The sequence below is a fragment of the Alligator mississippiensis genome, chromosome 8, assembly GCF_030867095.1.
Source record: "Alligator mississippiensis isolate rAllMis1 chromosome 8, rAllMis1, whole genome shotgun sequence".
Lineage (NCBI taxonomy): Eukaryota > Metazoa > Chordata > Crocodylia > Alligatoridae > Alligator > Alligator mississippiensis.
In genome coordinates, this window is record NC_081831.1 from 15524815 (window position 1) to 15552115 (window position 27301).

At 44.7% G+C, this 27301-nt stretch overlaps 1 protein-coding gene and 2 long non-coding RNA genes across 7 annotated transcripts in view; 1 reads left to right on the forward strand and 2 right to left on the reverse strand.

Moving 5' to 3' along the window:
• TNRC6C (trinucleotide repeat containing adaptor 6C) overlaps positions 1–27301 on the reverse strand; it is a 619746-nt gene that overhangs the window by 410454 nt on the left and 181991 nt on the right. The gene's annotated exons all lie outside the window — the stretch shown is intronic.
• Positions 1–27301, reverse strand: part of LOC109284817 (uncharacterized) — a 72156-nt gene that overhangs the window by 14417 nt on the left and 30438 nt on the right. The gene's annotated exons all lie outside the window — the stretch shown is intronic.
• Positions 9194–20940, forward strand: LOC132252099 (uncharacterized). Its single transcript, XR_009463845.1, has 2 exons — positions 9194–9359; positions 20582–20940. It is a non-coding gene; the product is annotated as an uncharacterized LOC132252099 (long non-coding RNA).

Consider the following 27301-nt stretch of genomic DNA (forward strand, 5'->3'; position numbering starts at 1 on the left):
AGGTCAGCTGACTGAAAGGGGCAGGGCCTGGCTCCTATATAAATCACAAGCAGGAGGCCAGTAGTAGTTCCCTGCCAGCAGCCAGAGAGGCAGGAGCTCCCAAAGTAAAGAGGCGAGAAGCAGCCTGACCACAGGTACAGCTTCAGCTGAGTAAGGATGGCAGCTCTGGGATGTTGGAGCAATGTTGTTATAGCCAGGTGGCTTATGGTTAAGTTGTAGCCAAGAGGCTTGTTTTGCTTTGTTGTTACACCGGTGGTTTGGGTGAGGCTATTAGGGGTTGGAGGAGGCCTCACAGGGACCCACAGTGGAGTGGGGGCCCCAGCACCAGTAAGGGTGCGGCGTACGGGGTGCATAGACCCCAGCCCCAGAGAGGGGGCACTACTGAGAAGCCCCAGTGCAGGCATGGCGAGCCCCTGAGGAAGGGCATAGTACTGCGGTAAACCTTGGAGACGGGCATAGCATCGCGGTAAACCCTGGAGAGAGGGGGTAGTAGTGCGGTGAGCCCCGGAGAAAGGGGGTAGCTGTGCAGTGGGCCCGAGAGACAGGTGGCTTGACTGAGAGGTCCCCAGGAACGGGGTGGCTTGACTGAGAGGTCCCCAGGAGCGGGGCGGCATTATAGAGAAGGCCCAGTGGTGGCACAGACAGCCCCAGGAAAGGGGCGGCATTAGAGAGAGAGCCCCAAGAGAGGGGCGGTATTCTTGCGAAGGCCCACAGTGGGCACAGAGAGCCCCAGGAGGGGGCGGCAGTACTTAAGAAGGCCCCCGGAGAGAGGGCGGCGGTACAGAGAAGGCCCCCGGAGAGAGGGCGGCGGTACAGAGAAGGCCCCCGGAGAGAGGGCGGCGGTACAGAGAAGGCCCCCGGAGAGAGGGCGGTGGTACAGAGAAGGACCGGAGATAGGGGCGCGAGAGTAGACCGAGAGACCAAACAACGTCTAGTCCAACTGCAAGGCTTGGGGCGTGGTATAAGGGGTGGTTGGAGCCATGCATAGCTCATAAGACTAGGGTGCCCGGGAAGCACCCATCATATAGTGAGACCCACGGAAAGTCTGGGAAACCACGGGGACGGAGGTCCCAGCGAACAAGAGGGCGTAAGGCAGCCTCCCGAACTTATATAAACATCAAAGATGTGACAGGTGAGAATCGGAGGGTGCCCTTGGACCGGCTTGGCACGGGGGAAGGGGCCTTAAGGAGATCACGGCCCTCCTGGAGGACCCTCGCCCGTGACACTTATCAAAGTGGCACAAACTATCATGGACAGCACCCAAATAGAAATCAATGATTAAATATAGATTACAGACCTATTCTTCCCTGGCCCGTCTTTCCACATAAGGACCTCAAAAGAACAGGTTTTCAGGGATATTTGGCCATCTGAAGCTAGTTAGACTGCCAAATCCCACTATGGTCTGTGGAAGTTGGGCACCTCACCTACTCAAACATTTGTAAATCCCACTAGATGTCTGCTGCTTTATATACCAGTAAATGCCTTTATAAATATGGCCCAAAGTGCTTACTCTGTAGGAATTAGATGCATATAATCTGGCTGTCCCGAGTTCGGACTAAAACACCTTCCATCCTCTGGTGTATGCTGCATCAAGCCATTTATATTGAGCCCCAATTCCCAAGCATCAATGGTTATTATGTACATAGTAGCAGCCCTTAGAGCATGGGTGGGCAATTATTTGGGCCCGTGGGCCACATAGGCATTTCTGGGGTACTGCTGCAGACCAGTCAGCACTCCCCTGCCCTAACCCTACAACAGCCTGGAGCCCACGCACCCTGCAGCTCCTACCTGTCACTGCTAATGGTGTACACCCCCAGCCCTGACCCCAAACCCGACCGTGGCCTGCCCTACACCCACTCCAGACTTGTCCTGGCTGAAGCGGACCAGCTGGAACCCATGGCACATCCCCAACCCCGAGCTGATCAGCGCCTACGACTGTCCACCCATGCTGAGCAGCAGCAGTGGCCAAGCAGAAGCTGCTGCTCAGTGTGGAGGAAAAGCAGCCCCTCCTTCTCACTGCTGCCAGGCCCTTCTTGCTACAGCAGCCCAGAGCCCACACCCGGGATGCCCTGCGACTCCTCTCTGACATTGTCACTGCCGCTTCCAGGTTGCGCAGCAGAGGAGCCGCAGGGCAGCTCGGGCACAGGCTCTGGGTGGCTGCAGCAAGAAGGGCCTGGCAGTGGTGAAGGGGAGGGCTGCTTTTCCCCTGCGCTGAGCAGCAGCTTCCGCCCAGCTGCCACCGCCACTGGGTGGGTCACCTTGGGTGGGTGAGTCTGGAGCAGGCGTGGTATGGGCCAGGGTCAGGGCTATGCATGCAGGTTCTGGCTCACCCAGAGCTGGTCTGCTCTGCTGGGCCAAATCCAGAGCGGGTGTAGGGCGGGCTGGTGTTGGGGCTGTGTGCGTGGGTCACCGCCAGCACCACCTAGAAAGGCAGTCTGGCTGCAGAGCCGCCTCAGCCCCACTGCATGTCCAGGGGGCAGCAGGATGGCGCCTGGGCCAGGTGGAACTGAGAGACCTGCTGCAGGCCAGACAAAGTCCCTCTGTGGGCTGGATCCGGCCCGTGGGCTGTATTTTGCCCACCCTGCCTTAGTGTCTCTCAATGGGTTTCAGAGCCCCATTGTACTAGGCAATATAAAAAGATTTAAAATAAAGATGGTCATAGAGCTCACAATCCAAGATTATTAATCAATTCATCCTCACAATAGCTCAATGAGGCAGGTAATTATTGTTCCTATTTTAAAGACTGCAGACCCCAGAAATAAATTTCCCTTTGGCAAAGTCTTATTGACTTCTCTGAGACTAGTATTTTAGCTGCTGGCATACAATAGAACTTTACTTATAGCGTGCATCACCATCTACATGATGCCTGCCTTGGTTTCTATGAATTCACATGGAACCGAGAGAGACTTTTTGCTCCTATTTGCACCATTACCCTAACAACAGTGCAGAGTGTCAGGTGTCTGGGAACTAAAAGCTCCCCAGTCTGCGGCATGATATTAAAAGCATATGCAATGAGGCTGCACCTTCTGTTCGCACTCTGTCAGTAATCCCATGTAGGCAGGTTTGCTGTTAACCTTCCTAATGGAAAGTGTGTTAGATGCCTTGCTGGCTTTTGCCTCACAGTTAAGTATTATCTGCAAAGATGCAGGCTGTTGATTTGTGAGCATCTTCTAAAGCAAGAGCTGCAGGGGCTCAATAGAAATGGCTTGATGCAGCGTACACCAGAGGATGGAAGGTGTTTTAGTCCAAACTCGGGACAGCCAGATTATATGCATCTAATTCCTACAGAGAAAATATCTCATTCTGGTCGGTCTTTGGGAGTGAAAGAGAGCTCGTATTAACTTAATTGCAAATTTACTTCTCTCTTTTTTCCCCCTCTGATAAAATGAGGGTAAAAAGCCCTGCAAATGGCAATATCCAATATTCATTAGTGGCTTGTGAGAGAGACAGAGACACACAACTCATTACTGGGTTCTTCACCTTTACCCTTGACAATGGTTATTTACATAATAACCTGACCCTTAGGTTACTGTTCATTAACAAACACATGTGCAAACACAGAAGCAGCTGGCTACAACTCATAAATATATATTGTTAACCTTGGCTTAGAAGACTTACTTTCACTTACTGAAAAAAGGAGACACTGTTTTGCATAGCTATTATGTTATAACCTCAGTAAATGGTACAATAAGCCAGAGGCACTAGGCAGAACACTGGTCGAGTAGCACTCAATGTGGGTTCACATAAGATTATACTGCTGGTTGATTTTAAGCACAAGGTTTGATGCTTTTCCCGTCAGTGCTGTTTTCTGCTTTACCTATTTACAGACTGTCTCAGAGATAGTTCACTGAGGTCCAGGACCAGGGCCAGATTAAGGCAGCTTTTTTTCAAACTACAGGGTGACTGCTTCTGCAGCATAGTTACATCTCTGCATTGGCTGGTGGAGGCAGGGAAGCCAGCCACAGAGATGTCATATGCTTAGCTGATGGAGAGATGAGGCTGACCCTTAGTGCATCACCAATCTCTGTCCCCCTGGAGCAGTGGAAGAGGATTCAGCACCCACATATCTATCAGAGGATTATGGGAGGGGAGCCCTGGTGACACTATCCCAAAACGCCATGAGAGAATTTGCACCAAGGGGTCCCCAGACAGAATCGTGAGCTAATGCAAACAGGGGCCTCCCCAGAAGAGTGCGTTCCTGCGCTAAGACGAATATGGCCATTCCCTTCTCTCGGAAATGGTGTCGACTGTCTGGAGATTCAGGCAGTCAGTTACACTGGGGTCAGGTTTTAAAGTCTTTCTTCGCTCACTGAGCACTTGTTTAAAAACAAAGTTGGCATTTGACATCACAATATGACCCTAGGAACAAGGGCCCTGAGCATGTGCTAAAAAGTTATGCTAAGAAATGGAATCCCCTCTTCATACACACAGCTCTGAGGTCAAGGTGAATCAATGACCACCTGAACCATGAGCTGCCCCAGCTCTCACTGACCCACAGAAACTCTTCATCTGGCTTAAGCCAGGTATCCCAGCATTTCCTGTTCTTTCAAGAGGGCCATTTTAAATATAATTTGTCCTAGGTACATGCCATTTCTCTACTTTGCACCACCTGTAGGAAGTTTTGTATTGATAAACAGAGCTTAAGTTCTGCAGCAGGGACATTGTCCCCAGGGCTTCTTCCACCAGTTCTGGCTATAGCAGTAGAAACAGTGGATTCTGGAAGGTACCAGTGGCTTTCCTTGACCAGTGGCGATCAAGTTCTTTGGCATGCCACTCCAATCCTCTTCCCTTACCTGATCCGCTGCTCTGGTTTCTGCTCCTTCCCTGATTTGTGGCGTGCCAGGCAGAGGCTGCCTGTGCTGCTTGCAGTACCCATGCCACAGGTTGGTCACCCCTGATTTCTCCCTGACAGGCAAGAGTCATCAGCACTTCAGCTACTTTACTTTTCCTGCAGCCACAGTTATTCCCTTCATTTTCATAAAAAGCTCCATTTCTGTGGTGCAGGTCATCTTGTTTAACCATCTTCCAAAGCATCCTTATGATCGTGACACTGTGCAGTGGAAGGCAGGATGCTGCAATGTGAGTCAAATGGCCTGGGTTGTATTCAGCTCGCTATAGGACCTTAGCCAACGAACTTAAATTCGCTGTACCTCATCTTTTCTATCTGTGCAAAAGGAATAGTATTATGTGACAACCTTCAGGGAGGTCTTTGATATCTGTAGCTTTAAAGTGCTATAGATGAGCTAACTGCTATTATAAAGCCAGCTTCTCCTGTTATTTCATCTAGGGCTTGAGATTAAATATAACATTTGTCATACTCCAAATTGTAGAAATTCACAGCCAACAAGGCCACACCCAGCAAAATATTTAGTTATCAAGAAATCATAAATGGAAAATTTTCTTTGATTTTTTTGATTATGCCCTCAGGTGTGCAGGTAAAGGTGCAATGGGATCTAATGCATGATTCACACAATCACGCCTCCTGCACATGCATAGCAGGATGTGGGACTATGGGATCATGCATTAGATCCAATCACACCTTATTGCTGGTGTAGGGAAAGCCTGATCCTGGGCTTCCCCTGCATTGGCAAGAAGCAGGCACTCATGGCCAGGAACCCCTTTGCTGAGGGAGCTCCCAGCCATAGGGACCATGCACAGCTGGGCTGAAAGTCCATGCAGCTGCCAAGGCTCTGGGTCCCAGCTGCATGTGAGCTCCCAGCCATGGGAATCTATGTCTGGACACAGAGCCCCATCAGCTATAGGACTTTGGATCCCAACTGCATATGATATGCAGCCTGGACCTAGAGTCCCATTAGCTGCTAGGTATCTAGGTCCTGGCTGCACATGAGGTGCAGCCCAGATTCAGAGGCCTATCAGGTGCAGGACTCGGTCTTGGCTACAGATGAGGCTCAGCAAGGACCAAGAGCCACATATGGGCCTGGGGGCTTCACGTACCCTCTGAGCCTTGGGGATCATGGCAGCTGTGATCCCTAGGGCTCAGGGGGTTCACCCCTCTGGCTAGGAGCCCTGCCAGCTGACAGGTTCCCAGCCACATGGGAGACCCTGCTACTGATGCAAATGACAGCTCAATAGCAACCATCTATAAAATTAGTACATGTTTTCAAAGTCTAACATTATAACTGGTTGGAGCTTTTTATTGTGTGATAGCTAGTTTGCACATATAGCTGGTCTCAAGGTAACTGTACAAATTAACCAGTTAATTGTGCAATACCTGTAACATGTACAGGGGGTCTTAGAGAAAGAAAGGAAAGCTCCCACCTGAGAAACGTTTTGGTTAGCAGGAAAGTAAAATACTTACAAGGGGCCTCATGAGTTACATCCATTGATGCCTTTCTTTTAACAGTTCAAACCCTGCATGCTGCAGAAAGCAGTGGGGACAGGGGTGACGGTAGCTACTCAGATCTGCCAAAAACCAGACAGTTGGCGACTATGTAAACATGCAGTGTTTGCCACTGTTTTGTCTAATTACTCACACTGCACCAAAGGTACAGTGATACCAAGGTCAAGGGTTCTTCAAAATGGAGAGTGCCCAGAATTTTTATGGCCTCGGTGAGTCCCTTTTGGCACGCTGCGATTACCTGCAGAAGGGGGCCCTTTCTAAATCCCGCAGTAATTAGCTAAGAAACCAGCAGTGCTATTGTCCTTGCTACCACTCCGTCTTGTCAGGTTTCAGAAACGGGGCTAGAGGAGTTTGGAACTAGGCAGGGGAAGAAACAGTGTGCACTTGTACTTTACTGGAGGTTGGGCTGAAAACCTCTCATGCAACATGCATCAAACCACACACACGCAACATTTGTCTCCACATATGTACCAAGTTGTTGTATGGATGTTATGGGATTTGAGAAAGGATCTCTCTTCAGAAGTGATCAATGTTTTCACATTTGCATTGTTTCAACAAGAAATGCTGCATATCTCTGTACAGCAACTCCCAAGTCTTCATTTGCATTGTCCTAAATAAATGTTATATTTAGTATAGTCTGTCATACCCCGAAGGCTCCCAGAGCACAAGCTCTGTGGGCTTGCTTCTCTCCCCATAGGTCATGGCTTTCAATACATAACCCCTGTGTGCACAGGGTAGCTGTGCTGCAAGTAGGAAATATTCCCTTTTTGGGAAAGCAGGTGGCTGTGCTTTTCCCTGGAGGACCTGTCATAGCCCAGAAGCTTTTGTTTTCAGCTTGGACTCCATAAGACTCCAGCTGGTAAAGGGTATTCAGGTGACAGGTGGAATAAGGGCACCTCCTGCACCACCTGTCTTTCTTCTTAAATGGTACTATAGCTAGCTGTAAGCGCGCTGCTGGAGTGGGCATCATAGGAAGCTCGCACTTGGGCTTTTCTATGCATCTCACTAAATGAGGACTCAACTTAAAAATATTGACCTTACCGTGATAAAGAGATTGTCCAAAGGACCACATCCCCTCCTGTTTGAAAACTGCATAATTTCACGGTGGTGACCAGAACTATTATATTTTCTTGTATACAACATGCCCCCAAATTAAATATATACCCTGTTTTGGGAAGGTAGAATGTAGAAGAAAAGATTTTTCCAGAGTCATGGATGACAAAGTCAGTCCTCCTGGGAATACAGAGTATCCAGGAAGCGCGGCATCCCCAGAGAGAGTCTGAGTGAAGCAGCAGGAACTTCTTGCCTGCTGCCTCACTCGCACTGTCTCCTGGGATGCTGCACTTCCTGGATGCCTTATGTGCCCAGGAGCACTTATTCCAAGTCACACAAGGCCCTTGGAAGAGCAGTAGCAAGACTGTTACTTCTTTAAGTCGTTCTTTATATAAGTTCCTGCAAATAAAATGTCATTCCCGCATCACTGGCCTCATTAAGATACTACTAGTAGCTCACTCTCTGCTTCAGGCACAAGCTACAGTGCTCAGCCAACAGCTACATCTGTAAAAGGGTTAACAGACTCTGACCCTTCAGGCTTGCCGAGCCAGACAAGCAGCAGCCACTTTGCCAGCTGTATGGCCTTCACAAGTATCTCCAGGTGTCTTTCTTTTCCAGTGAAGAAAACAGCTTTCCTGCTTAATGCACATAGCCCAGTTTGGTGGTGGGGACCAATTTGGGGGGAAAGGTGCAGCATGTATATGAGAAAACATGGTATCTACACTGCAGAGAAATATTCAGAAATTATTCTCTCTCTCGTGCATGTGTGTGTATTCACACACACACACTTTTATACACACACAATTATCTTTATACTTTAAGATATGAAATGTAGTATAACAACTGGAAATAAATAACAGAGCCAGAATCACGTAACCAGCCATCTCTACAGACCACCAGTAAAAGGTCTATGGATTAGTTTGAGCTCTGCTGATAGTGTGCTTCTCACTGCATTATCTGAGTGCATTTCAAGTTCCCTCTGCCACTACTTTTTGCTCTCCCCCTGAATATCAGTCTATCATAACCTAGCTGCAATGATCAGACATTTTGGCCTTGGTGAGCTGAGAGTTTTGCAGAATACTAGCACTGGGCTGCCTGGAGTTTGACATCTGAGACACAATGGACTTGGAGAAACCATAGATAAGGATGATAGGTAATTCAAGTGGGGCTATATCTACAATTTACAGTGAAGAACTATTGTTTACATATATAAAGGCTGAGATTAACAGCTCAAGCCACAAATTCAGGTAACAAAACTGAACCCCCACATTATAAACCATCTGTATTATCTCGAATGGATCCCTCAGAAGCCTTTTTACCTATTCACTCAGTATTTCCAAACCAATTACTAGCTTACAGTTTGCAAAGCAGGCTGACACTTGGGGTTTCAGGCAGGGACTTCCTTCAGTCCCACTACCAATCCAAGTATGTTTTAATTTAGTGAAGAGGGAAAACATATAATTTCTTAGCTCCAGGGAAGCCAGAGGCAATCACAAATATCCCTTGAGCTGAGTCAAATTCTTCACTTTAAAGAAGCAGCCCATTCTATTGCAATAATTGGACTTTAGTGTCCCTTTCATTTAAAGAAACAATAGCTGATTTGGAGAGCTGATCACTTGGACACTTGGCTTTTCACCTCTGGGACCCTAGTTACAGCCCTAAATTTAATTGGAATCTACCCAGAATAGCAAGTGGTTTCCAAACATTTACACACACACACACACACACACACACACACACACACACACACACACACACACACACACACACACACACACACACACACAGCTAGTTTTCCTTCATTAGCATGCATCATCTAGGCAAGGCTGAGCCAGGACAGACTTAGAAGGAATATGGATTCATTTTGTTACAGAAGAGCAAAGCTTGGGAAACGGGGAGGATGTGATGACTGCAGCACCTGGGGTAATCATCACCTACCGTGACAGTGAGTAAAATTGGATAAACAAAAACCCAGACTGCTACAGTAACAGGTCTGGCACTTCCCTCTATTTCTTCAGCAAAATTTCAGGGTAGAAGCTATTAGCCAAAAGACAGGTCCTTGGAGATGATCTCTATTCACCTAGGAAATACTAACAATACTTTTCAGATAGGGAGATGTATAAATTAAGCCTACTGAAGTAATGGGGTAATGTTTGTGCACAGACTGCAGCTGATGCCAATTGATTTAAACACAACTCTGGGAAGAGAGAATGAGATCAATAGGAGGTTCAGAATAAAGACACACTGGGAAAAGCCAAATAATAATACAGTGTGCTTTTTGTAAGAGGGGCTCAAAATGCTTTGTAAACAGTGGGCATGTGTAGACGAAACAGGGGCCCTAAACTGAAGCAGAGATGGGTTTTAAAAAACACCGCTTCAATTTAGGGCTGATTAAACCCCCATGTGGTGCACACACCCAGCTGACCTACCTGCCTCTCTGGTGGGGAGGGGAAGGTGAGATGCTGGCGGGTGGAGCGATCCCTGGCCTGGGGGGGCAGGGGGCTGCTGTTTCCCTCGGCAGCAGCGGCGACCCCCCCAGGCGGCACCCACCTGCAGGCACCTGGCTCGGGTGGTCCCGGGGGGCACTGCAGCCATGGGGGGAAGCACCGGGCCCCCATGCAGCTCAGGCAGGCAGGCTCGGGGTGGGGGAAGGATCAGGCTCGCCACTTCTCTTGGGTGGAGCTGCTTTCCCTGGCTGCTGCCAGGCTGCCTGCAGGGCTTCCTGCAGAGCCATGGAGCTGCACGGAGCCCGGTGCTTTGCTCTGTGGCTGTAGGGGCAGCAAACTAAAACTCAAGCGTCAAGAAACTCGAAGGAGTTTTAGTTTACTGCGCCCCAAGTCATTTAAGGCACATTATGCCACCGAATTTCCTATAGTGGTTGGAATTAATGTGCAATATGCCACTGAGGCGTGCAAACACCAACATCATTAAAGAGGTGCAAAAACATTTAGCTCACTTTAAAGTGTCATGCACACATGCCTCTCATTTTGTCTATATACGGCCAGTGATTGAATTGCTTCTCCTAGCACCACCATGCAGGCTAGTAGCATCATGACTCCCTTTTTGCAGATAGGAGTCAAAGCACAGAGGGGTAAAGACTTGCTGCAAGTCAACCAGAGCATAGGGCACACAAACAAGTTAAATGAGGCAAAGGAAGGCAGAGCTTTACAGTGTGCCAGCTGCTCTATGCTAACTGCCCGTTCATGCTCCTACCCACTTTGCAATAAATGAAGTGAACTTGTGACAGGGGTAGATTTCTACCTGGGTGTGAAAGTGCGTGCCTGGACACTATTCATGGGGCAGCTGACACATTATAAAGTCCTACCCTCTTTTGCATATGGTAACTTGCGTGCCCTTGCCCCCAAAGAGATAGTCGTAGTACTAGAAAACAGTGTCCATCTCCTAGGCTTTTACCAACAAACCCCATTTCCTCCTGGGTATAGCAAATGGCAAGCCAAAATTAGACACAGTAGTGGCACTTATAAATCCTAGTTGGAAAATGCCATCATGTATTTTTAATCCAACCGCCCCGTCACTGAATAATAAAATGAAAGGATTGCTGAGTTTGACTGGCATTTGTAAGTAGCATGTGAAAGGGGCTAATAGAGGGAGAAAATTAGCTGCATTTATCATCTTAACTACATTCATATTACACTCACGATCCAATTGTTTAAAAATTGAGCTTTTAGAGTAGCTCTTTTTTAAAGTTTAAGCATTCAAACAATTGTGATTTATTTCCCGAACAAACATTACCTTAAAAAGATTCTTTTTTAACCCACCTGTGCCATAAAAGCAGTGACCTCTATTGCACAGATGTATGTTAAATAGTAATCAATACCAGGCAAAACTTAGAATTTCTGTTTTGTAGAGAATGTGAACGTTTCAAATCTAATGTTGTTCTGAATCAGAAATAAATCAAATATTTTAAGAATTTCCTGCATATCAAAATCTCTGAAGAGAGTTATTTTCAGTAAACTTTTGTTTTGAAAATTTTAAATGCCAGGATTTTTAAATTTAATTTTTTTCATTTAATTTGTAGTGTTCTTTTCATTGTTATATTAATTATTTAATGGCATGTCAGTAGTACTATGGCACAATATGCTCTACCATTAATATACTTAATGTCATAATGATATCTAAATGAAATATTCTGTTTTTCATTTTAAAATTAAGAGTGGCTGCTACTTAGTACTAACTGAAACACCTCATCTTTCTATATCAAACTGGCCCTTGTTTTTCTTAAGTTTGTTTTGTAACAGAGCTTGAAAGTGAAAGAAAGTGAAAATAAAAATGAATGAAAATGAAAATGTCAAACTCTTTCTTTACAATATAAACAAGAGATACTTTGATCTAGAGAAGATAAGATGTTTCAATCAGTACTGAATAGCAGCTGCCCTGAATACATTTTAAGACGACAAAAATAATAGAATACTTCAGCTATTATATTGTCACATTGTGACATCCCTATAACAGTAATGCATACTGACAATGTCATAAAATAATGTAAAGATAAAAATATAACATTGAAAACCCCAAAAAGTTAAATTCTAAAAATTCAGAATTTCAAAATTTTCCAAAACAAATTGTTTCAATATTTTTTCTGCAGCAATTTCCATTGAAAGACGTATGATTTTGTGATGAACTCTATGTAATATAGATCAAGCAGAAAAATGAAAATCCCATAGCATTTGATTCATAATTCATATGTGATACTGTGTACAAAAGATATGTAATTATAATTTTTTTCTGTGTACTGCAGCTTTTCATTTCTAAGGACTCAGCTTTTGCAAGACACTAGTACAGTTATACATTCATTTCAATACAAATCGGCACAGAGGAGACATCCACATTGTGCTGTCTTACAAACTCTTATTTACATAAGATTTATTTTACAAAACATTATTTTATTTTATTTTTACCAAGCTTTTGCCAGCACTCATCCATGCTCCAGTTTCTATCAAACAGTGCCGGACATGCTAGAGCACTGCCTAAATCCTATAGATTCATAGGCATTAAATTGATGGACACAACTAGGTATATCAGCAGCCTATTGAAAATATGTTTAGTCCATGCCTCCCTGCTAACCCTTCCAATGGTCCTACATGCACTTGAACAAGAGAGGGGATAAGACAGATCCTAGCAAGAAGCCCATGTGAACAAACCCACAGGTAAGCAGAACAATTCTCTATATTGAACGAGCCTTTTGGGACCACTCTTAGGGATAGGAGTAAGGTCATTGAAGGACTGTATTATTTACTCTTGTAAGCATTCAGACAAATCAAGGACACACCATCAAATAGCACTGAAAGCAGCTAGTGGGCACAACTAGGTGAACACCTGGTTTTCATTCATTGCCAGAAGGAGATTATTTACTGAAGTAACCAGCGCTACCTCTGCATGGTATTCAGGTTTATACCCAAGCTGACATCTAACAAGTGTAAAGAAACTATGAAGCAACTGCATACATTGGGATTGATTCGCTTCTGACTCATACTGGTGAAAATGTGGAGTAACTCTTGTGAAGTCACCACCGTTACTCATATAAACCCAGCACAAATGATAACGAAATCAGGATCTAAGAGCTGTTTTGTCATAACTTTCTCAGAAATCTTAACCCAACATGGAAGATCAGCTATTGAGTGATAGTCACTTGATGCTTACTGCATAGGAAGCTTTTGTGTACAAAGTCTGCACAAAAGTCACTGGAGATATGCTTCTGCTCCAAGTGTTGATTGCCTCCAGCAAAAATAGTTATTTCCACCCAGATGGCTTAACAGGGAGAAATGACATGAGTCCAGAGGGCAGGTTCTGAAATGAAGAACTCTCATTACTCCAGGTACCTCGGTGAGAATCCTTGGTTCAGTCTGAGACAACAACATTTTAAGTTCCCAAGGAATATGTTGCCACCCGCATATGGATGTAGACAGTTCCATGAGCACTGGTGTGACATTAACATGGAATTTCCACTTGAAAGGAAGGCTGTTTATGAGCCAACAAGTGAAGACAGCTCAGATGAATAAAGCTGTCCTCTGCTCCAAAAAAATGCAGCTTTATAGATGCTATAGGGGCAGTAAGTTGTTCTTTCCCCCCAGCCTAGCTATGGCATAAAATTGCAGATAATCTCTCTAAGATAGTAAGAAGGACTGCTCAAAGCCATGAAGGGAATTCATATGCCTCAGGCTTGTTGAAAGTTGCCTCAAGCTTGGCCCTCAGTGGAAAGTCACAGGGATATATAAAAGATCCAAAAGGTCTCATAGATTCAGATTCATAGACTGTTAGGGGCTGGAAGGGACCTTGTAGATCATTGGGTCCAGTCCCCCTGCACTAGGCAGGAAAAGACAACTGGGGTCAAGTGACTCCAGCAAGGTGACTGTCCAGTCTCCTTTTGAAGATTTCAAGGGTAGGTACCTGTACCACCACTGGAGGGAGTTTATTCCACAGTCTGGACACCCTGAAAAACTGGAGTTTTTTTCTGGAATTGAGCCTGAAGCGGCCTTCCAGGAGTTTGTATCCATTGCTCCTGGTCTTCCCCAGGGGTCCACTGGTGAACAGCTGTTCACCAAGTTTCATAGTTTCATAGTTGGTAGGGTCGGAAGGGAGCTGAGCAGATCATCAAGCCTGACCCCCTGCCATGGGCAGGAAAGGATGCTGGGATCAAATGACCCTGGCTAGGTGATTGTCTAGCCTCCTTTTGAAGACCCCCAGGGTAGGAGCATGCACCACTTCCCTTGGAAGTTGGTTCCAGATCCTAGCCACCCTGACTGTGAACTAGTGCCTCCTGATGTCTAGCCTGAATCTACTCTCCATCAACTTATGGCCGTTGCTCCTTGTTACTCCCAGTAGTGCTCGGGGAACAGGGACTCTCCCATTGCCTGCTGGTCCTCCTTGGCAAGTTTATAGGTGGCCACCAGATCCCTTCTCAGCCTCCTCTTGTGGAGGCTGAACAGGTTCAGGTCCCGTAGCCTCTCCTCATAGGGCCTGCCCTGCTGCCCCCTAATCATGTGAGTGGCCCTCCTCTGGACCCTCTCGATGCTGTCCACAAGTGTGGTGCCCAGAACTGGATGCAGTACTCCAACTGTAGCCTGACCAATGTCACATAGAGGGGGAGCAACACCTCCTTGGACCTGCTCATGATGCATCTATGGATGCATGACAAGGTGCGGCTAGCCTTCCTGACCGCATCCCCACATTGGTGGCCCATGTTCATCTTGGAATCAATAGCGACTCCAAGATCCTTTTCTGCCTCTGTGCTGACAAGAAGGGAGTTCCCCAGCCTGTAGGTATGCTGCTGGTTCTTCCTCCCCAGGTGCAACACCTTGCACTTGTCCGTATTGAAACCCATCCTATTCTCATCTGCTCACCCCTGTAACCTGTCCAGATCTAGTTGTAGCCTGTCCCTCTCTTCTAGCATGCTCACTTCAAGTGCTTAATTAAAATAAAGATAAACTCCCCTGATGTAGCAGTAAGCCACTACCAAGTCCCCTCCCAACCTTCTAGTCTGTAGGCTGAAGAGGCCCAAGTCCCTCAGCCTTTCCTCATATGGCTTGTCTTGCAAGTCCCTGATCATACGGGTGGCTCTTCTGGCTCTTCTCTGGACCCTCTCAAGTTTTTCCATGTCCTTGATGAAGTGCAGCACTCAGGACTGGACACAATACTCCAGTTGCAGTCTCACAAGTGCGGAGTAGAGTGGGAGTATCATTTCCTTAGTTTTGCATGAGATGCAACAGTTAATATATTCCAGTATGTTGTTTGCCCTGCTAGCCACAGCATCGCACTGCCGGCTCATGTTCATGCCATGGTCAATCACTACCCCGTGGTCCTTTTCGGCCATGGTGGACGTCAAATTGTCGCCACTGAGCCTGTAGGTATGTGAAGGATTGTTTGCCCCCAGATAGAGCACTTTACTCTTCTGAGAGTTGAACTTCATCTGGTTCCAATCCGCCCAACTCTCCAGCCTGTCCAAGTCCGCCTGTATCTGCAACCTATCTTCTGGCATGACCATGCTCCCCCACAACTTGCTCTCACCCACAAACTTGTCCATCAAGCTTATCACCCCCACATCCAAATCATTGATAAAGATGTTGAAAAGCACCGGTTCAAGCATGGACCCCTGAGGGACACCACTGGCCACTTCTCACCAGAATGGATCTGTGTCATCCATGAGAAGTCTCTGGGTCCTACCATGCAGCCAGTTTTCCACCCACTGAACTGTTGGGCAGTTAAACCCACAATCTTCCAATTTTTCCGCAAGGATGTCATGGGATACTACATCAAAAGCCTTTTGGAAGTCTAGGTATATAATGTCGAGAGACCTGTTCGTAGAAGGAGATGAGATTGGTAAGACAAGACCTACCTACGACGAAGCCATGTTGGCTGTCATTCAGAATCTTACTCTCAACGAGCGTATCACATACAGATTCTTTAATGAGTTTTTCCAGGATTTTCCCTGGGATGGAGGTTAGGCTGATTGGCCTATAGTTGCCCAGGTCCTCTCTCTTCCCTCTCTTGAAGATGGGCACAATGTTGGCCCTCTTCCAATCCTCAGGGATCTCTGATTTCTGAAATAGTTTTGCCAGGGGTTCTGCAATGAACTCAGCCAGCTCCATCAGTACTCTCGGGTGCAATCCATCTCGTCCTACTGACTTTTAAGTGTCTAGCTTTTCTAGCTGGTTTTGCACCAGCTCAGCATCCACAGTGGGAAGGCTATCATTTCCACCATGCCCTCTGTGATCCTCATCTTGCTTATCTTTCCCCTTGATCCAGTGAAACACCGAAGCAAAGTGGGCATTCAGGAGTTCAGTTTTTTTCCTTAGTGTCCATTACCAGCTGTCCCAAGGTGTTAAGCACGCCCATGCTTCCATTTGTGTTCCTTCTGCTCCCAACATACCTAAAGAAAGACTTCTTGTTGTCCTTGACTCCCTTGGCTAACTTAAACTTAGTTGCTGCCTTAGCTTTCCTAATCATTTCCCTACAAGTGTTGGCCACTGTTGTATAGTCCTCCTTGAGGACTATCCCTAGTTTCCACTGCGTTTATGCCTCTTTTTTCTTTTTCAAGAGGACCGCGATGTCCCTATTGAGCCAGGAGGGCTTGCCAGCCCTTCTGTTTCTTTTCCTCTTCATGGGAATGGGGGGGTTTTTTTTGTGCTTTGAGGATTGTGTCCTCGAGGAATGACCCATCTTCATATACCCCATTTGCCTTCCGTCCCTAGTCCCGCATTGCCTCCCCTACTAGTGCCCTGAGCCTGTTGAAGTCAGCATTTTCAAGTCCAAGACTTCAATCCTGCTAGTTGATTTATCAACCTTGCGATGGACAGTGAACCTGATGAGCTCGTGGTCACTGTCACCGAGGCTACCCTCAATGTTCAACAGATCATCTCCTATGGCCAAGACCAAGTCTAGGAGAGTGGTACCTCTGGTAGGCCCTTGCACTTCCTGGGTCAGAAAGAGCTCCTCGATTACAGTTAAGAAGCTACATGACCAATCTGACCTAGCTGAGTGTTCTTCCCAATCTGTGTCCACGTAACTGAAGTCACCCATGACAACCAAGTCCCTTGCACGCACAGCCTCTGCCAGTTCTCAAGAGAACTCCAGATCAAGCTCCTCCCCTTGGTTCGGTGGCCTGTAGTAAATGCCTACAGGTAGGTCTCTCTCACCTTCCCCTGCCCCCTGGGAACACTAGCACTGGGAACATGCCTTGATTCCAATAATTGATAACAACCACCTAAAGAGCTTGAAACCGAGACAAAATCGTCCAATGTAAATCACAGCTTTCCCTGTGTGGACTTCCCCGAGTCCATCTCTCTGCAATCACATAAATAGTCAGCCATCAATTGATAGGGAAGAATGGTCCATGGGGTTAGATTGCTAGGTTGGAGCTCAGGCTCCATCCCATTTATTACCACAGATTCCTGGATGACCCTAAGTAAGCATTGTGGGATCAAAACACAAAGGACAAAGCCCAAGTTACTACAATTGTAATGAATATCCTACAACCTTCAGCATATAAACTAGGTGTGCTTCCTGCTACTGAGATATTAGATGAAAAGCCATGTTTGGGGTTTTTTGTTATGGGGTGAGAGGGATGCTGTATGTCAGACAGACAAACTTTCAAGTTTGTGCCACTGGGGAAAAGAAACGGAGTTGAATTTTGATAACTGTTATTTTCCCAAATTTGCACTCACTCTGACGGGAAAGTTACTAGTGAAAGCAATGGGGCATGTAGCTGGAAAGCTTTAGGATTCCCCTCTGACCCTTGTCCTTACCTCTCTCCCAGATGCACTGATTTGCAGCTTTTCATTCACACTTTGAGGGATCAGTCTGTTTTCTAATTACGCCAGATGCATACGCCTGAGCTACAGTGAAAGAGTGCAATTAGCCCTGAGTCATAGTTTGCATTCATTTCCCCAACTGCAAGCTGCCAGTCCTCTAGCAATAGAGATGTTGCTTGCTAGGCAAAGCATTTCATGCTGGCTTGCTGGGAGGAGTCACTGACCCACTCAGTAATTACTCACGCTAACAGCTTAACTAACATACAAATTCCTCAGCTGAGTGACAGGTAAACAGTGAGATGGCCCTGCCTTGGGTGGAAGGGAATAGGGGGAGGGAGAAGAAGAGGGGGCGGAGTGACATAGATGTAAAAGCTTGTGTCAATTTCAGATCTAACGTGGCTTCAAAGTACAACATGATTCATTAGCCTTATTTCATGCACAGGATAACAAAGTTGTGGTTGCGCCATTAATTAAGGAGGGAGGGTGCGGGGCGGAACTTGGCATGCATTATTCAATTGGTGTGGCAGGCAGCTACCAGATCACAAGCCCACTCCAAACACTTGCTTTCCATGAAGAAGGACAGCGTTCTTAACACAGCGGACTCCCCCCACACCTGTCCTTCATTGTGCACCCCTTCAATCTAAAGGAAGCTGCACTCACTACTTCCCACAATGCCAAAGCTGGGCAATGAACAACTAAGCTCATGCCTTGTTTAACTGCAATGGAAGTGCTGATGTTTTCCCTTCAGCACCTGAAGCGGTATCAGAAACCACTGGGATCGGAAGCAATTTTCATCATGCCTTGATGTAGTGGGGTTTTGATGGTTAAAGACAGTTGGCTGAAAGTGGCTGGAAAGGGACACTGGAATCATCAGCTCTCTCCACTCTCCTCGCCTGCAGACTTGTTCTGTTCATTGAATAAAACAATTGCATGCCTTCCCAACTGATTTTGGACCCATTTTTACTGTGCAGGAAAGGAAAGGAAAGGAAAGGAAAGGAAAGGAAAGGAAAGGAAAGGAAAGGAAAGGAAAGGAACCAAGGGGTAGAAAGGGAGAAATGACTGACACTGCCAGAGCATAGGCAGAACTTGATACCAGGTACAGTGGCTTGATACTATAGCGACTAGGCCACCTCGCTTCTTCATTTCCTGTTGGGTTTCTTCGCTGTTGGTTAATGACTTTCTGATTTGTGTCCAAATCCCTAACAAAATCCCATCGATCCTTCCCTTACTGCGTATAGTCCCAATGCAGCCTGATTAAGTTAACAGGGTTGCATGGGATGCAATATTGGGCAGAGTTTTGACAAGCATTTCTAAATTAGACATGAGGACAGTAGTTACACTAGAACAGGAAAGCCTGAGGCACACACTGATGGTAGCAACATCTCCAGCTGTGCCTATAGGTTTATTGTTAGATTAAGGCTGCTATGGTGCTATATTTTATGACTATTCATATTTTAGCAGGCATTGGGCCCCTGGTGAGAATGGGGTGCTATGTGCTAGGTGATGGACATATCCAGAGCAAGAGACAATCCCTTCTTCAAAATGCTTACTGCTTTTCTTTCTACCTAAATGAGGCAACCCCACACAAAGCATAAGAGAAAGGAATTAATATTGCCCCATGTTACAAGCAATAGAGAAGTGAAGTGACTTACATCCGTAGCAGTGCTGGGAATTTAATGTGGATTTCCCATTTTCAGTCTAGTGCCTCAACTGTAAAACCACCCTGTTCCCATTTATAAAAAAGTAGTTTAGGAAAAGTGAGTTTGCATGGAAAGAAACCACTTTGCCAAAGACAGGGGGACACTGACTTTAAGTGCTGTTTTGATGAGTGTTTTCATTCAGGGACTTAAAAACCTTCATGTCATCTCACTCTCAAGAAGAGAGAGCATCAGCCGAGCTTCCAGTAGAGCAGAGCTCAGTGAAGCGAGCGCTCCTGCATCTCGCAAACTTGTGAAGAGATTCGAGTCCCCCTATCCTGTAAAAGGACAAACTAGTCTGAAGACCGGGCTCCTACCTATCATAAATGCAGACCAGGACTCTTGAACAATAGCACAGCCTCTGTGACAGCCCACATATTAGGAGCTGCTCCCACACTGGTTCCTCACTTATTACAGCCCTTTCCAAGTGTATTTATTTCTTTTAAGTGGCTGTCACGAACATCTGTCAAATGTAACAACACGATAGGATGCAGGGACAAGAAGGGGGCGGGGAAGGGAGCATGCTCCTTTGCTAGCTGGGTTCCTGCGACAATAGCTGTCTTAATTTTATTTATTTATTTAGTTAGTTATTTATTTATTTCTAAAAAACCTCCGGCGTCAGCGCTCCACACACAGCCTGCTTACAGCTCCAAAAAGCTCCTCTATTATTCTCAGGCCATTTGGTAGCAGTTGCCATGGAGATCAAAAGCAAAATGGCATGCAAATCAACACAAGCCCCAGCGTTCAATAACAACATTAAAAGGGCAGCCGGATAAGACGATGGAAAATACTTGAAATGTTTCAACCTGTGCTGCTAGCTGTGATTAGATCTAAAAGGGAAGAAAAATACCCTAATGGATTACATTGAGCATGCTAAAATATTCTAAACTAGGACTCAACTGCAGTCTGTGTGATTATTTTATGTGCATATATGCATAAACACACATGTATACATACATATATATGTGTGTATACACACACACATACATATATACACACACAATATACATTCTATATATGCATGCATATATATTTATTAGAGCAGAATTAATAATGAATTTGTACAACTATTACAATTGTACATTTTTTCTGCTTCCAAAATATCCATAAATAGTTGTAGATTTCCTTGCATTTGATATTAGTAATTTGCCATTGTATTGCATTGTTACTGAATATTTTTCTAATTTTTTTAACCTCTCTAGGGACTGATGACGCATATTCGAATTTCAAGCTGCCCTGCTTAGCTGTGAGTGGTCAGAACAGCTGCAGCATCTTGTTTCCATTTTCTGACTAAATAAGCACACACAAGTAACTCTAGTGCAAGCATCTGTGTACACAGTTTGGTCTGCAAGTACGCATACAAGTAACCTGAAAATCTACTTCTTGCAAACATTTTCTGCCAGCAAAACCCCGCTCTTCAGAAGTTTGTAGAAAACGAGATCAGCCATAGCTAAAGCAAATTCATTTAAATATGCGAACTGTGTCAACATTTTTTATGCATTACTTGCTCAATTCTAATGATTATGCATATACTCTAAATAAAAACTTGTGATGAAAACCATTTACAAGATTGCAAAGTCAAGCACTTAGAAGTTAGGAATTGCTGGAATTAAGGTTGCTTGACTTGGACATGTACATTATGATATAAGCTTTCATTACATGATCACATGGCGCTTTTCCATAGGATCCCTGCCTCATTCTGTGCACAGAGCGTATAGTTCTTACTTAATAAGCAGTTATTCAATATTTTGTTTTCCGTATGCTGTTAAATAGGAGGCACCAGGCCTTATTACAAACCTTGCTTTGAAGACAGAATTTGCTCCTGTGTTCTTTTGTCTTCCCCTGGGTTGTTTTACTACAGAATTTTCATCGCTATAGTATCAGTGCTTCACAAACACAAAATAATTTATTTTCACAATATCCCTCTGGTTGGGAAAGTATTGGCACCTCAATTTTACAGATGGAATAGGGAGGCATAGAGAAAGCCAGGACAACAGTATTCACTAATTTAGGTGCTCAATTTGAGATACCTAGGACCTGTTTTATAGCGTTTAACATTACATAGGATCCTATATATTCCAAGCACAGCCCCTGTTAACTTTAGTTGCAGCTGTGAGTTCTCCGCACTTCTTCAACTGAGAGCCTAGGGTCCAGCTCAAGCAACCAGAAAAAAGGAGCACCACATTAATAGACTCCTGTAAAACGTTTGGTGTAAGTGACTTGCCTGCCTTTACACATGACCTTGCTAGCAGGAGCAGAAAGAAAGTCTACTTCTCCAGGGCAATTCCCGAGCATGTTAGCCACAAGACCATTCTCTCTCTTCCTGAAAACCCCTCCCTCATTTACTGTATGCCTTCCAAATTCTGCAATAAATGAGGGTTGGGGGGGTGGTCTACAGGCAATAGTTTTCTGGAGTGCACAAGCCAGATCCATCCCCCAAACAAGTCCATCCTGTGCAATGAATGAGGCAGGGTCCTGGGAATAAAGCAGTATGTTGTTAAAGACGATTGGGCCTCCCCTTAAGGGACTTGAATTAAGGGAAACTTAAGCAGATTTTCCAACTAGTCCAAGTTCCCCTTCAACCCCAGCTCGCTCCTTCGCACAGCTTCCCTCTTCCCCTTACCAGAATCAGGGTACCTTCTTACAATCTACATCCCCACCTTAATACAGCTCAGTCTTGTCTGCATTCAAATGGGGTAGCTTTTTCTTGCATGCTGCCTGTACAGGGGTGTCATTGACACTGCAAGAGAGACAGGCTTCCTGAGGTCAGTTCATGCACCAGGACCTGGACCCAGAAAGGGTCTTAGACTCGCAGAACTGAAATTGCTGGAAAAATCCTGTTGTGCCCTGGCTGCTACATGTCCAGTTCAGGCAGAATGAGAATTTAAACCAGATCAGAAAAAGGACTTCGCAGTCTCAGTTTAGTGGAATTTAGGTCTCTAATCCAAATGGTGCAAAGTCTGTGTTTATATGCTTCAGCTATGAAGTGTCGCTGAAAGGCTAATCTATAAAGCAGAGTATCTAAAGCGTGGACCTCTGGGAGAGGGTGTACTTCAACTACCGGTCAGCACAGTCCTAGAAGCACATGATAGCTGAGCCAGTCTGTGCCAGACAGCATGAAGCTAGAGGCAGTGATGGAGCTTACTCAGAGCCCGAAGGAAGCTCAAAGCCACAGCATGTGGATCCAACACAGCCCACTGGTAAGAGACTGGTAGGGTGATCTTAACTAGGACTGTGACACAGGGAGTTTCAATCCCTAAATATTAAAAAATATGTAGCTCAAGAAAGTGCTTTTAAATGAGAGGTGCTACTTGATTTTAATTGTGCTATAATACAGAGAAGAAAGGATATGCCTCATCTTGCATGTGACCCTGAAAGAGTGACATCAAGACATATTGTGCCATTTACAGCAAATGGATGAGGACTGGACCCTTACCAAGGTGAGCTCATTCCCGTCCAGTTTTAGGCCCCCAAAGACAAATCTGGCATTGTTTTTTGTGCTCACACAAGGAATTCACTTTCTTTTGTAAAGCTGCAAAATATTAACAAAGCTAATCCCTACAAGTCTCTGCCTTGCCATATCCTGGGGAGCAGCCAGTCCGTTTTTCTGCTGTGATTCCCTCTGCTACAAATTTTCCAGTCAAGCTAATGCCGTACTTCTCCGAGAAATCGATAGTGAGAATACATCACACAACTGGAGTTTACTCCAATACATGAAACACTGCCCAACAAGCGAGAAGGAGAGATACGTCTTTGCTATAACCTGTAAAAACACAACCTTTAAAGCAGCTGGTTCTAGGTGGTGCAGAGACAGAGAAGGGTTTAAATAGGGTCTAAATAGGAACCTGTTTGGTCTTAGTTCTGGTCAGCCCATATACAAGTACTATGCATGCATGACAAGGATAACACAGTGAAAATGTGAGCAAACTAAACAAGGCGTGACGCTTGGCTTGCATTAAGACTTCGATTATTTTTCCCACATGATCCCTGTCCTTTTCCATAGCTGAATTGTTATTCCAATACAATAACCTCATCTTTTTAAACAGCCTGTTTCATTCAGGGGTTGTGTACAAACAAGTTTTCACAAGCTTTACCAAACGAGTTTATCTGCACTGCTGTAAGCCCTTCTTTTAATAAATACGGGGAAAGAAAACCTTTTGTTTATTAACTTAAACCAAATCTCAGTAAAGCCGATTTAAACCAAAATGAGAGCAACCACATCAGTTTGGCTAAACTGGTTTAAAATCACACTTTGTATTCAGGGGAAGATCCAGGGCACCCTCCTCCCCCTCCCCTCCCTTCAATTCCTCCTGCACTCCTGCAAGAATCGATGCCTCACCCCTCTTCCTGAGCCTGGCTTTCATCCCTTTACATACTTGCATCACTGTTGGGGTAAGAGCTTTCTGATTCTGAAGCCCCACCATGTAACGAAACTTTGGCAGTTTTTTCTAAACCTTGGATTTAAGCACTTTCTCAGCAAACCATAATTTCTAATATTATTTTGCTCTGTAAAGATGTTTTGAAATACAGTGCACACGAAGGAAACCTCTAACTACCTTGCTTCTTGGATGCTTTACAGGCAGGATGAATTTTAAGTCCTAAGGACCTTTGCGGAACAAGATATGTTTGAAAAATATCACTTCCGTTGTTTTAAAGTTATTAGCATTTGAAGTAGCCTACAAAGATAATTGTTAAAAGTTCAATTTGTGCCATTTAGTGTTTCTTTACGATAAAGAGAGCCTGATTTTTTTAAAACGCAAGAAACATCTGGAATGTCAAATCCAGTTTTCCCTGGTTTTGCTTGGAGGTTTCTGGAGGCAGTCAAAGAAATTTATTGCACGCTCTCATGCCTTAACTTAAAGAAAAAGGGAGCTGAATCGTTAACAAAGACATATTTTCTCTTATTTCTTCATTAAACACTGAAGTTAAATAGGTGCTAACTAAATAACTACCCCCAGCAATTTAACTAATCTGACTAAGAATCCTTCCCCACCTCCTAATTATTCAGCACCAATCTGTTGTGATGTTCGGATTTCAATAGTTCTTAGGTCACCATACAGTCTTCCACAGCAGACAAGACCTGAATTTCTAATGCAAGTAACAATCAGGGAAAACAGCTATTGACAGCAATGTTTCAAGCCTTTTTATTCTGTCATAAAGGAATAATAAAAAGGGCACAACCCAATGTTATTTCCTTTTCAGGTCACCACTGAAGGGATCTCATCAACTCTACAAAGAATTACACTTAGTGCCTGAAAAGCTTTTATCTATCGTTGTTACAAGTAAGAATTTTTAAAATCTCATGAAGGAGTTGGTCACACAACTCGTAAACTATAACGAGACATGTGGCTTTCCTCTTTGGGCTTTTCTGAAAGATATTAAAAAAAAAAACACTGGTGGAAAGGGAAGTGGGGATTATGCACAAAACAGTCAAGGGAACTACTATGGTAAAGTAGAAGGGAAGAGGAATAAGGGCTCTACAGCTGGTCTACAGAGCTCGAGCCATTTTAGACCAGAACTTTCCAACTTGAGCTTGATCTCGAATAATAATGTTCTGGTTTGGGATTTCCAAATAAGACAGGATGGAGGTAGATGCCCATCATCCAGAAGGTCCATGCAGAACCTCCTAGTCATTTTTTTAAATCCCACCCCTTGGTGTTGCCTGAGTATTTGTCAGCACCCTAAATCTGCGTTTGAAAGGTTTTTAATGTTCGCCTTGGTTACAGAAGGCTCCTATGGCCGTCCTTGCTAATACGGAGGAGTTTATGATCCACAGTTCCCACACTACAGATGTAGTGCGAGAGCCTTAATTACTTAAAGTTTTTAAATCACTTTGATATCCTCTATTGGAAAGTACTGGAGAAATAGAAACACACACACACACACACATATATAATCCAATAATGGCTTCCAACAGCTAATAACGTCCTACTGAAGGATAAATGAAGTTTCAAGGCAGGAAGAGCATGTTTGGGAGGTATTCCAGGAGCAGGCCATCAGAAAGGGTAGAGAAGAGGGCATGGGAGGATATAGATATCCCACAGCCAATGCTCCAAGGGTTAAAGGCACTTATAAGGGATCTTGATATAAATTAAAGTTGCGCTTATGGAGAAAGGCGACTGAAGACCAGCCACATAGCTGGCTCCTTGCAGATGACCTTCTCTCCAAGGTGGAGCTGTTACTATCCTATAACATTTAAAATCAGCAAGTTATTTTTTTCATTTTTTTTTTTAATAATGACTGATTCAAGGCTAGTGAAATTGAGCTTCAGGCTGTTTCAAATGCTACTTCCTTTCTAATTTGGGGCCACTGATCTTTAAGCAGTCAAAACTGTAAAAATACTCAACTACTTTTCTTCAAACTTTGCTTGATTTGTAAACCTCACTGGAAATGAACTTCAAACAAGTTTGAAGATAAGTAGAGTCTGTATGCAAGGCTGTATACTGAAATCCTTTCTGTATTATATAGAATCAACTGACAAATTATTTTTAGTGATATAAATCAAAAATATTTTAAAGGCAAGAACTTTTAATCTACATTCTCGTCTTCCAGACTCTGAAGTATTCCATTTTTTTTAATCTTAAAGTTGCATTAACACTATTTCCACTGGACTGTAGACATAAGGTTATGATTTCTTTTATCACAAGTACTGGCCATAGTGGGACAATTTTCTCCTCATCAACCCAATTTTTAAGAAAGGTCTATTTTTCCCATTGTGTCAGTCATGACCAAACCCTCCACTTGTCATTGTGTCTGCTTTACTGAAGGGAGTAATTGGGCAACATCTTGCTCACCTACCCAGCATCAGAACCCCTTGCTGAAGCTCAGCTGCAGCTCAAACACCTTCCTAATTACGTTTATTCACAGAAATCAGAAGGAGCGGGAAGCAGTTGAGTAAAGGTCACATTAATAATACAGGCTGAAAGAAAGCCTGTGGATATGTATTTTTCATTAAGCCACATTTGACTGAAGGGGACGATTCTTTCTGGATTGGTAGTGTTTCTTGAGGAGGCTGTCAATACAGCTTTAAAAGAGACTTTGCCATTCTTCTTGTCACTGCTGGTTGTCCACTGGAAACATGGATCTTTAAGAAAAGCTAATGATGTTGTTTGTAGTCAGGTCTAACCTGAGGTCACAGATGACAGAACATGGGTACTGGCACCCTTCACAAGTCTCAAGTCTGCATCCACTTCCAACTCAGGTTCCCGTCAGGGCCTCCGGAGAAGTGCACAGGTGCCTGGAGTAAGCTTTGTCCCCAGCCTGAAATCTGAACTGCCATCAGATTTGATGGCATTTGACCATGCACATGCTTTAAGTTGTGTAAGGGGTGAAGAGAGACAAGTCTATCTATCTATAAAAGGCAGTATGGTGCAAAAAAAAAAAAAAAGAACCCTGAACTAGGAAGACGGCAAAAATGGGCTTTGTTTTCAGCTTTATCACTGACCTGCTGTGTGACTTTGAGCCAGTCACTTCCCTTCTTTTTGCCTCCATTTCCCCTCTGGCGATGGTGTAGACATGGCGTAAGAAGCCATCTTTCTTCTTCCAAATGACTCCTTACAAGTCATAGGCCACAATGCCTCCAAATACTAATCAGTGTAACCACATCTGCCCAATTCTTAATTATCTGCATTATTTCAGTCTAAATCAGTCACTGAAGTGTTTGGGGCAGGGACATGTATTCTATATGTCAGCAATACGGTACATACATAATAAGGGAGATCTCCGGATGGAATAAGTAGACTGATTGATTTGAATACCATCAACAGAGGTCTAACGACAGGTAATATGGGTCTTGATCTAGATATATACCCATGGGTTTTGTTTGCTCATTTGTATTAGTGAAAACATGGATCCAAATCCCACAGGCAGCTTTGCAAAGCTCAGTCTCAGTTGTTTGCCCAATATACATTTATTTTTGTTTA